This window comes from Salvelinus alpinus, chromosome 6 (genome assembly GCF_045679555.1).
Source record: "Salvelinus alpinus chromosome 6, SLU_Salpinus.1, whole genome shotgun sequence".
In the NCBI taxonomy this organism is placed as follows: Eukaryota; Metazoa; Chordata; class Actinopteri; order Salmoniformes; family Salmonidae; genus Salvelinus; species Salvelinus alpinus.
The window spans coordinates 45,536,911-45,555,688 of NC_092091.1; the positions used below are offsets into that span (position 1 = coordinate 45,536,911).

Sequence of the window (18,778 nt, forward strand, 5' to 3'; positions counted from 1 at the left end):
CTGATATTGGCACAAGATGGAGCATAATGAACAAAATTGCAATTAACAAAAATGTACGCTTAATCCAGTATAAACAAATGTGTATCATTTATTATACAAGAGACAAAATTCACACATTCTACAGCACAAAGGCAGAGTCATGTCTAAAGTGTAAAACGAACAATTACTCAATATTTCATGCCTTCTGGGAGTGCTATGAAGTCAAAAAGTTATTGGCAGAGTTAGAAAGTTGGCTGTCAGAAGTTTTACAATGTGAATGAACTTTTAGTTCGTCTATCAGCATATTTCAAGACATGGCATATGGGGTGTGGTGAGAACTCATGGGTTGGACAATATTATTTTTGTCACTTATATTGGCCAAAAGTATGTGCACACCCCTTCATATTAGTGGATTCAGCTATTTCAGCCACACCTGTTGCTGACAGGTGTATAAAATTGAGCACACAGCCATGCAATCTCCATAGACAAACATTGTCAGTACAATGGCCTGTACTGAAGACAGTGACTTTCAACGTGGCACCATCATAGGATGCCACCTTTTCCAACAAGTCAGTTCATCAAATGTCTGCCCTGCTAGAGCTGCCCTGGTCAACTGTAAGTGCTGTTATTGTGAAGTGGAAATGTCTAGGAGCAACAACGTCTCAGCTGCAAAGTGGTAGACCACACAAGCTCACAGAACGGAACCGCATAGTGCTGAAGCGTGTAGTGTGTAAAAATCATCTGTCCTTGATTGCAACACTAACTACCGAGTACCAAACTGCCTCTGGAAGCAACGTCAGCACAATAACTGTTCGTTGGGAGCTTCATGAAATTAGTTTCAATGGCCGAGCAGCTGCACACAAGCCTAAGATCCCCATGTGCAATTCAAAGCGTTGGCTGGAGTGTTGTAAAGCTCGCCGCCATTGGACTCAGTGGAAATGCATTCTCTGGAGTGATGAATCACGCTTCACCATTTGGCAGTCCGACGGATGAATCTGGGTTTGGTGGATGCCAGGTGAACGCTACCTGCTCGAATGCATAGTGCTAACTGTAAAGTTTGGTAGAGGAGGAATAATGGTCTGGGGCTGTTTTTCATTGTTCGGGCTAATCCCCTTAGTTCCAGTGAAGGGAAATCTTAACGCTACAGCATACAGTACAGTGACATTCTAGACGATTCTCTGCTTCCAACTTTGTGGAAACAGTTTGGGGAAGGCCCTTTCCTGTTTCGGTATGACAATGCCCCTGAGCAGAAAGCAAGGTCCATAGAGAAATGGTTTGTCAAGATCAGTGTGGAAGAACTAGACTGGCCTGCACAGAGTCCTGAACTCAACCCCATCAAACACCTTTGGGATGAATTGGAATGCCGACTGCGGGCCTAATCGCCCAACATCAGTGCTCGACCTCACTAATGCTCTTGAGGCTGAATGGAAGCAAATCGCTGCAGCAATGTTCCAACATCTAGTGAAAAGTCTTCCCAGAAGAGTGGAGGCTGTAAGAGCAGCAAAAGGCGGACCAACTCCATATTAATGCCCATGATTTTGGAATGAGATGTTCGACGAACACGTGTACACATACTTTTGTAGTGTATTACTTGAACACTGGAAGTTAAACGATACTCCAACATTAAGAGAATGGTAGAATCAAAAGTATGTCTACAGACAGTAACAACATAACACAATCTTAAGTCATATGGGGTATAGAAACAACATTGGGTGTGGATACGGTGGAAACATGTGGGTCTGAGCAAGTGTGATGTCATTAATGTTTGTGGGAATGTATGTAATGTTAAGTTGTTTATTATTTTTGTCTGTGAATGTTATATGTTTTGTGAAAAAAAGAAGAAAGGAGACCAGGGGACTCTCTCAAGTTGGATTTGATTTGATTTGATTCAATTTATCTTGAATATTGCAGCCCATTTGTGTAGGCTCTTAGTCAGACAAAACCCAGTGAGTTCAACAATACATAATGGCTGAATTGATCCTGTATTGTGGGTTCAATTCCCACAGGGGACTAGTACGAACAAATATGAAAATGTATGCACTCACCACTGTAAGTCGCTCTGGATAAGAGCGTCTGCAAAATAAGTAAAATGTAGATGTAAAATGTACTTTTTCCCTCATTGTCAGGCTATTCGATGTGTCATTTTTTATAAAAAGTTTATAAATATCAGCTAAATAGCATCTAAATGTGCCTTCAGAAAGTATTCACATCCCTTGACTTTTTCCACATTTTGTTGTGTTACAGCCTAAATTTTAAATGGATTATATTTAGATGTTTTGTCACACAATACCCCATAATGTCAAAGTGGAATAATGTTGTAATTTTTTTAACCAATTGATTAAATATTAAAAGCTGAAATGTCTTGAGTCAGTAAGTATTCAACCTCTTCGTTATGGCAAGCCTAAATAAGTTCAGGAGTAAAAATATGCTTAGCAAGTCACATAATAAGTTGTATGGACTCAGTCTTTGTCCTCTTAAGGATCCGCCCCTTTTTTCAATTTTCACCTAAAATGACATACCCAAATCTAACTGCCTGTAGCTCAGGCTCTTCTGAAGCAAGGATATGCATTTTCTTGGTACCATTTTAAAGGAAACACTTTTGAAATGTATGGAAATATGAAAGGAATGTAGGCAAATATAACACAATAGATCTTGTAAAAGATAATACAAATAAAAAACGAACCGTTTTCTTTTTCTTCTTTTTTTTATACCATCATCTATGAAATGCAAGAGAAAAGTCATAATGTATTATTCCAGCCCAGGTGCAATTTAGATTTTGGCTACTAGATGACAGTAGTGTATGTGCAAAGTGTTAGACTGATCCAATGAACCATTGCATTTCTGTTAAAAGATTTTTATCAAGACTGCCCAAATGTGCCTAATTTGTTTATTAATAACTTTTCATGTTCAAAATTGTGCACTCTCCTCAAACAATAGCATGGTATTCTTTCACTGTAATAGCTACTGTAAATTGGACAGTGCAGTTAGATGAACAAGAATTTAAGCTAATATCAGATACGTCTATGTCCTGGGAAATGTTCTTGTTACTTACAACCTCATGCTAATCTCCTTAGCCTACGTTAGCTCAACCGTTCTGTGAAAGGGACACCGATCCCAAAGAAGTTAATGATTTCTGAATGACTACATCATCTCTGTACCTGACAAATACAATAATTTACAAGGTCCCTCAGTTGAGCAGTGAATTTCAAACACAGATTCAACCACAAAGTCCAGGGAGGTTTTCCAAAACCTCGCAAAGAAGGGCACTTATTGGTAGAGGGGTAAAAAAAGCAGACATTGAAAATCCCTTTTAGCATGGTGAAGTTATGAATTACACTTTGGATGGTGTATCGATACACCCAGTCACTACAAAGATACAGACATCCTTCCTAACTCAGTTGCCGGAGAGGAAGTCAGGGATTTCACCATGAGGCCAATGGTGTCTTTAAAACAGTTACAGAGTTTAATGGCTCTGATAGTTGAAAACTGAGGATGGATCAACAACATTGTAGTTACTCCACAATACTCCAAATGGATGCCTGATGAAGACCTAAGGGTTGAAATGTTGTTAGAAATAAATATCACCTGGGAGCATGAGCAGCAGTGTTCTGCGTTTTCCTTTCTTTTGTTCATGAGTTTGCCTACAACTCCAGCACCTGCGGAAAGTTCCTGGATGTGCGTATGTTCTTCAGCTTTTGTACTCCACAATACTAACCTCACTGACAGAGTGAAAATAAGGAAGCCTGCACTGAATAACAAATATTCAAAAACATGTATTCTGTTTGCAACAAAGCACTAAAGTAATACTGCAAAAAATGTGGCAAAGCAATTCATTTTTCATCCTGAAAACAAAGTGCTATGTTTGGGGTAAATCCAATACAACACATTATTGAGTACCACTCTCCAATTTTCAAGCATAGTGGTGACTGCATCATGTTATGGGTATGCTTGTAATTGTTAAGGACCGGGACGTTTTTCAGGATAAAAAACAATTGGAAAGGAGCACAGACAAAATCCTAGAGGAAAACTAGGTTCAGTCTGCTTTCCACCAGACACTGAGAGATGAATTCACCTTTCAGCAGGATAATAACCTAAAACACAATGTCAAATCTACACTAGAGTTGCTTACCAAGAAGACAGTGAATGTTCCTGAGTGGTCAAGTTACAGTTTTGACTTAAATCTACTTGAAAGTCTATGGCAAGACCTGAAAATGTTTGTCTAGCAATGATCAACAACCAATTTGACAGAGCTTGGAGATTTTTTTAAATAATGTATTATGACCATATTGTTTGGCATTAGTAGACTGGTTTTATGCACAGCAACTTTCTACCCAAGCTGGGAGAGAGCGCCAGGACAGCTCAGGTAGCCTATACATGACAGTTGTATTTCCCAAAAATCTATTGGTAGCTGATTAGTAAGCTGTTGCATCAAAAATTCATTTTACAATCTGCAATGTTTGAATTTCCAACTTTAAATACTGAACAAGTAATTACATTATTGCCACCAGCCAGCAGTCTAAAAATACAACCTCATGCAACACACACACGCACACACACACACACACACACACACACACACACACACACACACACACACACACACACACACACACACACACACACACACACACACACACACACACACACACACACACACACACACACACACACACACACACACAGAGAGAGAGAGAAATACACTCTTAATTAGATCCAGGCCTCTAGCACTGAGGTATTCCGATTATGAACATCAGGATACATTAAGCTCTTGGTGACAGATGCCCCAAACCGTTCATTAAGTCACGTAACCACAGCTGATACCGAGACCCAGACAACATGGTGGTCTGATATCATGGGAACCCAGTAACACACACAGGCACCCTTTGATCATTAGCTTTACATGTGCACCTTATTGCTCAGATTAGTCTCACATTAACGTTGCAGATCCCAGTAGTCTAGCTAGCCGTACTGTGATTGGTTGATGTGACAGAATTACTAAACACAAGGAATGACTGGACAGATGTAATGCTGACTGTGGGAAATAGAACAGTGATCAGCACCTTAATGTGTCAACACGATCCAAGCAGGCAAAACTATTTGCAATACAGTCAGACTGTGACCTCATGGTCAAGTTGTATTATTTGGTTGTATTGCCTGGATTTTACAAGTCATTGTTGTACTCTTGTTATCTGATGTGTCTTTAACCAGAAGACCTGTTTACAACCAGAAAATGATGTAGGCTACTTATGAAAATGTTGCCCTCTAGGTGTTGCCTGAATTTGAACTTTGGAGGTTAAATAATGGTCCTGAACTTTCTCGTCCTGCAATACCAACCTCAGTGTGAGAAGATGAGGAGTCACTTAGTAATATGATTTCAACTATTTGTTTATCTAATTTGAGTTACAACCTTGTAAATGTTGCTGTCACCACCGCAAGAGTTTTTCTTAATGCAATGAGGCGTTTTGAAACAGTGGCCGAGCCCTTTCATCAGCATTGGTTTGTAGGTGTGGATAATTTCTCAAGCAGCGTCTCCACTACCGGCACAGTCAGACTCTGGGTGACATAATTACCATTACACCACATCAAGAAAAATCTCTGCGTTATATGTCTCACATTAGAGCCGTCTCCATGGAGAAGCTGTCATGGATCTACAAACCCCTCTTTCCCATCAACCCTCATCAGTCAGATGGTACCCATTGTTCCATCTCTCAGGGTGTTAAAGAGTTGTGGGTACACGCCAACCAGGGAGGATACCTCAACGGACTCCTTTGTTTTCTCTTTCTCCTTACTCCTTTTTCTCTCTGAATTTAATCTTTCTCTCTCTCTCACTCTCTCTCTCTTCCATCCATCCCACAGGTCTCCAGTGAGCCCATTAATAACCATGTGTTAGTAATTACTTCATTCTAGCCATCAGCGACACAGAGGTGTCCTGGCACAGAAACACTGGCTGCCTGGGAGCTCAGCGCAGGCCTCTCTCTAACTCTCTTTATGTTTATGCCCCCTTTTAAAGCCCCAGCACCCCACCTTGCCAACCCCTGTGCCTAAAATAGTTTAACGGGGAGCTTTTTAATGTCTTTATTACAACAGAAACTGGCACAATCCAGACCACCACATCACCACCACCCCACCGCTGCTCCACCCTAGCCCAGCCAGCCAACCGCTAGAGGTAATGCAGTGGGAGCCATGCCTGGTGGATTAGGGGAACATTTATTTAATGATTTTGTTACCATTGTTTAGCATCCCACCCCTTAGCCACATACATACACGCAGGCAATTACCGTAAACACACACAAACGCATACATGAACAACATCCATTATACACAGACATATACACACAGGCACACACGCACGCACGCACGCACGCACGCACGCACGCACGCACGCACGCACACACACACACACACACACACACACACACACACACACACACACACACACACACACACACACACACACACACACACACACACACACACACACACACACACACACACACAGATAGTGGTTGTGATTTACTACCCAGTACTATTTATTAATCTAATTACACTCTACAAATATTTTAGTCCCAGAAAAAAACACAGGAAAAAGTGCTGCCTGTGTGTTTTTGTGGAAGGATAAAATGTTGTTTTATTCTATGAGTAAGAGAGAGAAGGACGCTGTTTTATTTTATGAGAGCCCGCAAGGTTTCCTTAATCAGTCAGTAACATGAAGGGTGTGTTCTGTAAAACAGTGTATTCGGAGTTTTTGTTTTTGCTGCTCTCTACTTTACGTCTCCTCAATGGGCCTGCAATCCTCACAAGGGATGCAATCACTCTAAATGAAAAATAGGCCTAAGGGTAACCACATTTCTTAAACATACACACGCGACTCTTGTTTCGGTTCATGTTTGGGATAGAAATCGTATATATGAGTGAATGAAAGTCTTAATAGTGCTCTATTATTCTAGCCATCAAAGGATTCTAAATGGAAATAGAAAACATGGCTGTTTGTCATTCTATATCGGAGTTTCCAGAGCCCTATATAGATACTGTACATGTCTACATTTCTATCCGTCTTTACAGCAGTACAGTTACAGTTACCCACCTCAGTGGTCAGCCCAGCGCTTCCTGTAGGGGAACCAGAGGCCAATCATTTCATCAGCTGCCTCTTTAAGGCTGTGTCAGACACGCCAACATTAGCATGGAGCTGTCGTTAGCATGTAGCCGTCAGCACTAAGGGAGGTTCTAGTGCGGTGGAAAATGTCAGTCAGCCACCAATGTCTGACAGAGCTCAGTACTCATGTTTCTGCCTGACGATGGGAAGGATCCTCTGGGTTTGACACATACACCCACTCTCCTCTAGTTTAGGACATTTGACTGCAGGGTATAGAGCACACACGCAGCCACATATGTGCACAGGCATGCACAAGGTTACACACACACATACGTGCACACCCACACACACAGACGTGCACGCCCACACACCCGCACGCACGCATGCACAGACACACACGGTCATAGAAAACCAACACACAGGCACAGACAGCCAACACAGCCACCAGTAATGTGTTTTTGCTTATTTCTGTTGATGTGTAAGAGCAGAGAACTCAAAGCATCTGTCTTAATTTGTATGGAATTACACAAGTAAAACAAGCTTGAATGCTGTCACTTTCATGCACTGATTAAATCAAAGTCATGGCATTTATAATTCATGGACACGATTGATACTTTGTGTGTGTGCGTGCGTGCAAGTGTGAGTGTTATCTCTTTGCCAGGCTCAGAAACAAGTTCACTCAATGTGTAGTGACATACAGTACCATCTGCGACCCTAAACACACAAACTCTCTATGTCACACACGTGCACATACACAGGCACATACTCTCCAAGCACGTACAGCAGCTCTCATGATTGACATAATGATCACGCTAAACTACGGCACCTGTTAACATTCATGTCAGTTACTGTGTGTGTGTGTGCTTGGCATGCAAGACTTGTGGACATGAATTATACTACCCTTTAACTCTGCACTGTGACAATGCTGATGATTCGAAGAGATTAGTTTAGTGAGAACGGACAGATAAACATTATGCCATTATCAAATAAATAACTGGAAGTTTGCCATATCTTTATTGAAGCAAATTTGTGAGAAAATACATAAAAAAAGAAACATCTGCTCCCACTTTCACTCATAACTGGAGAATCTGTTAGCCTTGAAATGTCCAAGGCCATATAATCCAGACAAATTTACACAGACATACAGATATGCAGACATGCATGCCCGGGCACACACACACCACACTGTCGTGGACTGGAATTCAATCAAAACAGCCATAGAAATGTTTAGACATTGTCTTTGTTTACAAGCTACGGTGCTGCCCATGCATACACTTAGGTCAAGATTCAAGCATTTGATCCTGTCAAAAGGGAATAAGAAGGAAAGTCTACCTGGTGGGAGCAGTAGGTTTCAACAAAACCCCAAACCGTTCTATGAGTTTATATGACCATGGGAAAGAGTTGAAATACCGCAATGCAGCTCTCTACCACGAAAACATGACATATGACATAGGATTATAATTGGGATGTGTAGGTTTGGATGTGGCTTAAATTAGACTGTAATTGAAAACAAGTTGTTTTCGTAGCTAATAAAGTCAAGTCACTGTTTGCCTCCTCCTCCACTCACTCATTCAGCATGAAAGAGCGATAGAGGGAAACGTGTGGGACTATGCCCTGAACCTTGACGGCTCCTCATACCTCATCCATCCAACTCTTGGAGGACTGCCGCACACACACACACACACACACCACACACACACCACACACACACACACACACACACACACACACACACACACACACACACACACACACACACACACACACACACACACACACACACACACACACACACACACACACACACACACACACACACACACACACACACACACACACACACACACACACACACACACACAGAGAGAGGCTAGCCCAGAGTCACTCTCTCACGCAGTCCCTAAAGTTCTGTGTGTGCGTGCGTGTACATTGGCAAGACAGAACGGCAGCGTTGTGTAAACTCAATGGGGGTGGTGTGTGTCTGCTGTGCTCGATCTCTAATATTAACCCTTCCACACATACCATCACACGGGTGTGATCATTCTACAGTGGTCCCTGAAGCGTACGATCACACCTGTGTGATTAGAACGTTTATTTAGAACGCTTATTTAGAACGGACAGTTTTGAATGACGCAACAATCAGCATTTGAGCTGGCCACACTTTTTTTTAGAAACTATTTACACAAACACTGCCGTTACAAAGTTATGTCCAGAATGTGAGCAGTTTATTTTTGGATGCAATGTTCAGATATTCACAGAAGTATCTATAGCATAACACAAACATCCAAACCCGAAAAATGTAGGCTACACTTGTCCTAGCGCTAACTGAGGAAAGATTGACGCAACACAAGAGGTCATATTTGTATCTCTCGGCTGACATAAACTACAATATGAATTAGCTAATAGCATTTTCTATTTATAATTAATCACATCACGGGTGAGCTCACCATAGATCGAAATAATTGAGTAAAAACCTTTCTAGAAATTGAAAGTAACCCGACGATGATTAGTTTCAGCGTGCCGCCATGCTTTTTTTCCTCACAGAAACCAAAGATAATAAGATAAGAAAATATTAATTTGGTCAGTTAATAGTATGCATGTTGAAGCGGTGTGTCGTCTACCATCGTTCACATCCCACCATTCACTTCCTGAAGTTCTCAAAAAATGAGTGAACCCCTACTCACCTCATTTTCTTACCATCTTTGGTCCAACAAACGATTATGTGAAACCCAGAAAGCATTGTATGTCAACAAACATGGCTCCACACACACAGCTGGAATTAGCATAGCTCATCATAATCAGTACAACCTTCAAAAAAGTATTTTACACACATAATATGTGCCCATTATAATCTATCTACAATGCATGATTTATCACCGTTACTTGAAAACAGTATTAGTACAGTTCCCGCTCAGCCCAGTCAAAACTGTTCGCTGCTCTGGCACCCCAATGGTGGAACAAACTCCCTCACGACGCCAGGTCAGCGGAGTCAATCACCACCTTCCGGAGACACCTGAAACCCCACCTCTTTAAGGAATACCTAGGATAGGATAAAGTAATCCTTCTAACCCCCCCCCCCCTTAAAAGAGTTAGATGCACTATTGTAAAGTGGTTGTTCCACTGGATATCATAAGGTGAATGCACCAATTTGTAAGTCGCTCTGGATAAGAGCGTCTGCTAAATGACTTAAATGTAATGTAAATGTAAAACATGTGAATAAAACAGTAAATATATCAATAATTACCACACAAATCATTTTCTAATAGTGATTTATTGATACAAATGGCGCGTGCTGGCAGTCAATCACGTAACCTCTCACTCCCATGCTGAGCCATTCAGTGTTGTTTATGTATGTAGCTAGTGAGCTAAGCTGTAGCATTAGCAACGTCTTTCAAAAGGAGACAACTCACAAACGCGGAAATTCTGGATATTTAAAAAAATTCTGACAATGAGTCTGAAAGTCAGGAATCAGATTCTGACAGTGAGGAGCTGCCCTCCAGCCATTGAGAACCCTGAATCTGAGTACCCCTTATCCACTGACAAAGTCACAGTTCCCTTTGAAGATGCTGGTGGTGATGGAGGCAGACCGACAGTGGATAAAGTACAGGAGTTCTGTGGTAGCTGGAAGGCTGCCAGCCATTTCACCCCTCCTGGCCCTGCTGTTTGCTTTGATGAGTCCCAGTCTGGAGTGCAACGCCCCTTGCCATTTCCATCTGAGGCAGAGTGCTTCAAGTTGTTTCTGACAGAGGAGCTGGTGGGAGACATAGTAGAGACCAATCACTATGCCTTGGAGCTACAGGAGAAGAGAGAGCCAGGAGTGGGGGGGACAACCACAATTAGTGAAATGTATACCTTCGTGGTGACAGTCCTTCTCATGGGGATAGTAAAGAACTCCATAAGAGAATACTGGAGCACAGATCCCATGTTTGCAACTCCCTTCTTTGCTACACTCTTTTCCCAAGACCGCTTCCTAGTTCTGCTGCGATGACTGCATTTCATCAACAATGCTACTGCCATCCTAAATGACCCGCTATACAAAATAAGAAATGTTCTTACCAGCCTGACATCAGCATTTGGTCGGGTCTTTGTGCCATACAAGGACCTATGCATTGTTGAGTATGAGGGGTGTGGGGTGTCCGGGTCCGTGGTGATGACCATGCTGGCTCCTCATCTCATCAAGGGACACACTTTGTATGTAAACAACTGTTACAGCAGTCCCACACTCTTCCAGCATCTGCTCTCCAACAGCACAGGGGCCTGTGGCACAGTCAGGTCAAACAGGAAGGGGATGCCAGCATTTGGATGTAGGAAGATGCAGAGGGGAGGCGGAGTTCAAGGAGAACGGTCAACAGCTGGCAGTAAAGTGACATGACAAACGAGACATCCACGTCCTCTCTACTGTCCATACAGCAACCATGTCGGCCACAGGGAAGGTGGACCACCTGACGGGAGAGAGAAAAATCAAACCAGATTACCTCAAAATGGGGGCAGTGGATAAGGCGGACAGCTGTTAAACAGCTTTATGGAATGCACTCAGAAAATGACCAAGTGGTATAAGAAGATATTTTTCCATCTGATCGACACAGCCCTCAATGGCCACTGCCAACTAACAAGTGAGATGATTACTTAACAAGGAATTTTTGTAATTGGACATACAGTTCACATGCAGAAACTATTAACGTAATAAGGCACTTACTTTGATAGAAACGCAGCCTGGATTTGAATCAGTTTGTCTGGTGACGCCTCAAGTACTGAGATGCTGTGCCTTAGACCGCTGCGCCACTTGGGAGTCACAAGGCCAGGGTAGCTTCAAAATACAACAAGCCAATACTCTCTGATGCAATTAGCATTGTTTTACAGAGCTAATAGAAGAATGTAGCTAGCTACATAAGCACAATTGAATATAACACCATAAAGGTTATGAAATGAGTAACATTACCTCGCGTGCCCGCGGTTATAAGGAATATACACAAATATATTATGCTCCATACATAGAGTGAGCTGCAGTAGAAACGGTATAACACGACTTACAGAAACTATTATAACATAATAAGGCACTTACTTTGATAGAAACGCAGTCTGGATTTGAACCTGTGTCACATGGAATGACGCTGGAGAGACGAAGCAGGTACAGGTAGTAAAACATGAAATAAATAACGGACATGGAACAAGACAGGAACAGAGTCAGCAAACAGGCAACACAAACAGAAGACAATCAATGCAGAAGCGGGGAACAGAGCTGGGGAACTGACAAATATAGGGGAGGTAATAACAGGTGATGAGTCCAGGTGAGTCCAATATCGCTGATGACGAGGGAAGGCAGGTGTGGATGATAGGAGTACATGATGCAGGGCATCCTGGCGCCCTCAAGCGCCAGGGGGGGAAAGAGTGGGAGCAGACGTGACAGTACTCCCCCTCTAGGGGCGCCACCCGACGTCCCACCTGGGCGAACCGGCCGAGACATGGGTGCTGGGCAAGCCGATTTGGGCGTGGAAGCCCAACGAACCGGCAGCAGTGTGAGAGCCTGACGATCCGGCTGAGGCAAGACGCCTGTCAATCCCGCTGCAGAGAAGGAGCGCAAAGATCCGGTGGAATGTGATGTGGGAAGGGAAGCCGCCGATCCAACCGAGGCAAGGAAACCTCTCGAGCCAGCCAGGGCGTGAAAGCTCGACAGGCTGGCTTAAACACCCCCGATTGCATTGGCGGTGGAATACACCCCGACGTCACCAACAAAACAAAAAACAAACAAAAAAAACTCCTGGACCGGCTGGGCGAACAAGAACTGACGACCAGCTGAGGCCCAGCGTGGGATGGGCGCCATCCGAGCCAACCGGGGCAAGGAAACCTCTCGAGACAGCTAGGGCGTGGAAGCCCGACGAGCTGGCTAGGCACCCCCGGTTCCATCGGTGGCGACCCAGAGCCGATGCCACCATACCAACCGGAACGCCAGTACTCCCCGATGCTTCGTGTGTTGGCTTCTGAATTCTGTCACATGTATGACGCAGGAGAGACGAAGCAGGTACGGGGAGTCAAACATTTAATAAAGAACGGACATGGAACGAGACAGGAACAGCGTCAGCAAACTAGTAATACAAACAAAAAAGAATTAATGCAGAAGTGGGGAACAGAGCAGAGAAACTGACAAATATAGGGGAGGTAATAAACAGGTGATAAGTGAGTCCAGGTGAGTCCAATATTGCTGAAGCGCGTGACGAGGGAAGGCAGGAGTGCGTGATGCAAGGCAGCCTGGCGCCCTCAAGCGCCAGGGGAGGGAAGAGCGGGGGCAGACGTGACAGTAACCCACCCCCTCTAGGGGAGCAGATGTGACAACCTGGGTGTCTGTAGTGACGCCTCTAGCACTGAAATGCTGCGCATTAGACAGCTGCGCCACTTGGGAGTCATAAGGCCAGGGTAGCTTCAAAATACAACACATGCTAATACTTCTCTGACGCAATTAGCATTGTTTTCCAGAGCTAATAGAAGAATGTAGCTAGCTACCTAAGCATTGAGTATAACACCATAAAGGCTATGAAATGAGTAACGTTACCTCGCGTGTCCGTGGTTATAAAGAATATACACAAAAATATTATGCTACAGTAGACACAACATGCAGAAGCTATTACAACGTAATAAGGCACTTACTTTGATAGAAACGCACACATTTCCAAAGTTATTATTGGAATATAAGTCTCCAGCTTCAGCGATTTTTGCAATTCGTTCCAGTCATTGGCAGCAGAGAACTGGAAGGAAAGGCGGCCAAAGGGGGTGTTGGCTTTGGGGATGACCAGTGAGATATACCTGCTGAAGCGCGTGCTACGGGTGGGTGTTTTTATCGTGACCAGTGAGCTGAGATAGGCGGAGCTTTACCTAGCAAAGACTTATAGATGACCTGGAGCCAGTGGGTCTGGCGACGAATATGTAGCGAGGGCCAGCCGACGAGAGGATACAGGTTGCAGTGGTGGGTGGAGTATGGGGCTTTGGTGACAAAACGGATGGCACTGTGATAGACTGCATCCAGTTTGCAGAGTAGAGTGTTGGAGGCTATTTTGTAGATGACATCGCTGAAGTCAAGGATCGGTAGGATAGTCAGTTTTACGAGGGTATGTTTGGCGGCGTGAGTGAAGGAGGCTTTTTTGCGAAATAGGAAGCCAATTCTAGATATAATTTTGGATTGGAGATGTTTAATATGAGTCTGGAAGGAGAGTTTACAATCTAGCCAGACATCTAGGTATTTGAAGTTGTCCACATATTCTAAGTCGGAACTGTCCAGAGTAGTGATGCTAGTCGGGTGGGCGGGTGTGGGCAGCGAATCGTTGAAAAGCATGCATTTAGTTTTACTAGCATTTCAGAGCAGTTGGAGGCCACGGAAGGAGTGTTGTATGGCATTGAAGCTCGTTTGGAGGCTTGTTAACACAGTGTCCAAAGAAGGGCCAGATGTATACAGAATGGTATCGTCTGCGTAGAGGTTGATCAGGGAATCACTCGCTGCAAGAGCGACATCACTGATATATACAGAGAAAAGAGTCGACCCGAGAATTGAACCCTGTGGTACCCCCATAGAGACTGCCAGAGGTCCGGACAACAGGCCCTCCATTTGACACACTGAACTCTGTCAGAGAAGAAGTCATTTGAGAAATCAAGGCTGTTGAGTCTGCCGATAAGAATACGGTGATTAACAGAGTTGAAAGCCTTGGCCAGGTCGATGAAGACGGCTGCACAGTAAATGCTCAACCAGAGGCGGCGCTCCTAGTGGCCGGTGATTTTAATGCAGGAAAACTGAAATCCATCTTATCTCATTTCTACCAGCATGTCACCTGTGCAACTAGATGCGAAACAACTCTAGATCACCTTTACACACACAGAGACACATACAAAGCTCTCCCTCGACCTCCATTTGGCAAATCTGACCATAACTCTATCCTCTTGATTGCTGCTTACAAGTAAAAACTCAAACAGGAAGTACCAATACAGTACCAATGTGCTCAATACAGAAGTGGTCCGATGAAGCAGATGCTAAGCTACAAGACTGTTTCTCTCGCACAGACTGGAATATCAAATCAAATCAAATTTCATTTGTCACATGCACTTAATACAACAGGTGTAGACCTTACAGTGAAATGCTTACTTACAAGCCCTTAACAACAATGCAGTTTAAAGAAAAATAATTAGTTAGTCGAGGTAATTGAGGTAAATATGTACATGTAGGAAGAGTTAAAGTGACTATGCATATATAATAAACAGAGAGTAGCAGCAGCGTAAAAGACAGGGGGGGGGGGGGGGGGGCAATGCAAATAGTCCGGGTAGCCATTTGATTAGCTGTTCAGGAGCCTTATCGCTTGGGGGTAGAAACTTTTAAGATGCCTTTTGGACCTAAACTTGGCGCTCTGGTACTGCTTGCCGTGCGGTAGCCGAGAGAACAGTCGGGTGGCTGGAGTCTTTAACAATTTTTAGGGACTTCCTCTAACACCGCCTGGTATAGAGGTCCTGGATGGCAGGAAGCTTGGCCCCAGTGATGTACTGGGCCGTACCCACTACCCTCTGTAGTGCCTTGCGGTCGGAGGCTGAGCAGTTACCATACCAGGCAGTGATGCAACCAGTCAGGATGCTCTCGATGGTGCAGCTGTAGAACCTTTTGAGGATCTGAGGACCCATGCCAAATCTTTTCAGTCTCCTGAGGGGGAATAGGCGTTCCCTCTTCACAACTGTCTTGGTGTGTTTGGACCATGTTAGTTTGTTGTGGACACCAAGGAACTTGAAGCTCTCAACCTGCTCCACTACAGCCCCGTCGATGAGAATGGGGGGTGTGCTCGACCCTCCTTTTCCTATAGTCCACAATCATCTCCTTTGTCTTGATCACGTTGAGGGAGAAGTTGATATCTTGGCACCACACGGCTAGGTCTCTGACCTCCTCCCTATAGGCTGTCTAATCGTCGTTGGTGATCAGGCCTACCACTGTTGTGTCATCAGCAAACTTAATGATGAGTCGTGCCTGGCCATGTAGTCATGAGTGAACAGGGAGTACAGGAGGGGACTGAGCACGCACCCCTGAGGGGCCCCCATGTTGAGGATCAGCGTGGCGGATGCGTTGTTACCTACCCTTACCACCTGGGGACGGCCCGTCAGGAAGTTCAGGATCCAGTTGCAGAAGGAGATGTTAAGTCCCTGGGTCCTTAGCTTAGTGATGAGCTTTGATGGTACTATGGTGTTAAACGCTGAGCTGTCGTCAATGATAGGTGTTACATAGGTGTTCCTTTTTTATCCAGGTGGGAAAGGGCAGTGTGGAGTGCAATAGAGATTCCATTATCTGTGGATCTGTTGGGGCGGTATGCAAATTACAGTGGGTCAAGGGTTTCAGGAATAATGGTGTTGATGACTGGGTAAAGTACAGGCATGGAATAGACAAAAGGTGTCGTTAGTGAGGCAGGCAAAAACTATCATACACGGGAGGATTAAATTATGGGGGGAAAAGAGCTCCGAATAGAAGTGTGTCACAAAACAAACAATACCTCACAATGATAGGGTGCAAAGAACTGAACTAAATAGCACGTGATAATGACATACAGGTGTGTGAACAGTTGATCAGAATTCAGGTGATTGGGATCTGGAGAGTGAGCTGCGTTCAGGGGATCTATGTGTTTGAGAGTGTGAGCTGGAAAGTGGGCTGGAAAGTGAGCTGCGTTCAGGGGATCTACGTGTTTGAGAGTGTGAGTTGGAAGCAGATGTTACAAGTGGCTAATGAGTTGGACCTGTGGAAGGAGTTGGACTTGCGGCCCAAATGATGGCTGGTTTGAATCCTGGGCCTGGCGCTAGAAAAAAACAGGCAGAATTGATCTGACAACTGGAGGGCTGCTAGGTTCCCATCCTCAAAACATTCCCTTACTGTTAGACTCTTGAGCAAGGCCCTTAACCCCACCATACGTTCTCCATCCAGGGGTGCTGCATGCAGCATGAACCTGTGCTTGTCTCAACTGTCTGTGTGAGGTCTGCTGTTTGGGCGGGTTGAGAATGGAGCAGAAGACACAAGTATATTGTATTGTATTGTCATCAAGAAGTCATCCAGAGTTGACCTGGGCCATCATTCAAACAAAGAGATTCCTCTCTGGCCATCAGTGCATATTTCCAAACTACAGTATAATTGCAAATAATGACAATACATTTTAAAAACTATGCTGGTAATCTTTTCTCCATTTATTTAATTGGTTATTAAATTATATTCTTAGCTCAAAATATTACTATTAATAGGAGTAGCCATAATTCATAAATGGCAACATGCCAAACCTATATAAGGGTTCTATATAGAATGTTTAGGGGTTCCATATATGAAGCAAGCGATAGAAACCTTTTTGGTTCTATAAGGAACCTGTAACGGCTCTCGTTGGTGGTAGAAATAGTAGACCAAAGCGCAGCGTGGTAAGTGTTCATGATTCCTTTTATTCAAAAAACACTTAAATAAAAATAACGAAAACGAAAGCGAACAGTTCTGTTAGGCACAGACACTGGGGCGCTAGCACAGGATGCACTGGGCTGTGAAGGCGCACCGGAGACACAGTGCGTAGAGCGGGCCGAAGAGACGCACCGGAGACCAGGAGCGCTGAACCGGCACAATCCGTCCTAGCTGTGAATGTGCACTGGAGACACAGTGCGCATCACCGCATAAGGCTGGTAACTCTAATGAACTTATCCTCAGCAGCAGTAGTAACTCTGGGTCTTATTTTCCTGTGGCAGTCCTCATGAGAGCCAGTTTTATCACAGCGCTTGATGGTTTTTGCGACTGAAGAAACTTTCAAAGTTCTTGAAATGTTCCAGATTGACTGACCTTCATGTCTTAAAGTAATGATAGACTGTCGTTTCTCTTTGCTTATTTGAGCTGTTCTTGCCATAATATGGACTTATAGGGCTATCAAATAGGGCTATCTTCTGAATATCACCCCTTCCTTGTCACAACACAACTGATTGGCTCAAACGCATTAAGAAGGAAAGAAAATCCACAAAATAACTATTAACAAGGCACACCTTTGAATTGCATTCCAGGTGACTACCTCATGATGCTGGTTGAGAGAATGCCAAGAGTGTGCAAAGCTGTCAACAAGGCACAAAGGGTGGCTACTTTGAAGAATCTCAAATATAAAGTATATTTGTTTCACACTTTTTTGGTTACTACATGACTCGAAATGTGTTATTTCATAGTTTTGATATCGTCACTATTATTCTACAATGTAAAAATGTGTCAAAAAAAGAAAAACCCTGGAATGAGTATGTGTCCAAACTTTTGACTGGTCGTGTACAGTGGGGAGAACAAGTATTTGATACACTGCCGATTTTGCAGGTTTTCCTACTGACAAAGCATGTAGAGGTCTGTACTTTTTATCATAGGTACACTTCAACTGTGAGAGACGGAATCTAAAACAAAAATCCAGAAAATCACATTGTATGATTTTTAAGTAATTAATTTGCATTTTATTGCATGACATAAGTATTTGATCACCTACCAACCAGTAAGAATTCCAGCTCTCACAGACCTGTTAGTTTTTCTTTAAGAAGCCCTCCTGTTCTCCACTCATTACCTGTATTAACTGCACCTGTTTGAACTCGTTACCTGTATAAAAGACACCTGTCCACACACTCAATCAAACAGACTCCAACCTCTCCACAATGGCCAAGACCAGAGAGCTGTGTAAGGACATCAGGGATAAAATTGTAGACCTG

General features: G+C 43.7%; 1 pseudogene; it reads right to left on the bottom strand.

The window, feature by feature from the left end:
- LOC139579694 (uncharacterized) overlaps positions 1-12,893 on the bottom strand; it is a 34,749-nt pseudogene extending 21,856 nt beyond the window's left edge.
- Between the last annotated feature and the right edge of the window lie 5,885 nt (positions 12,894-18,778).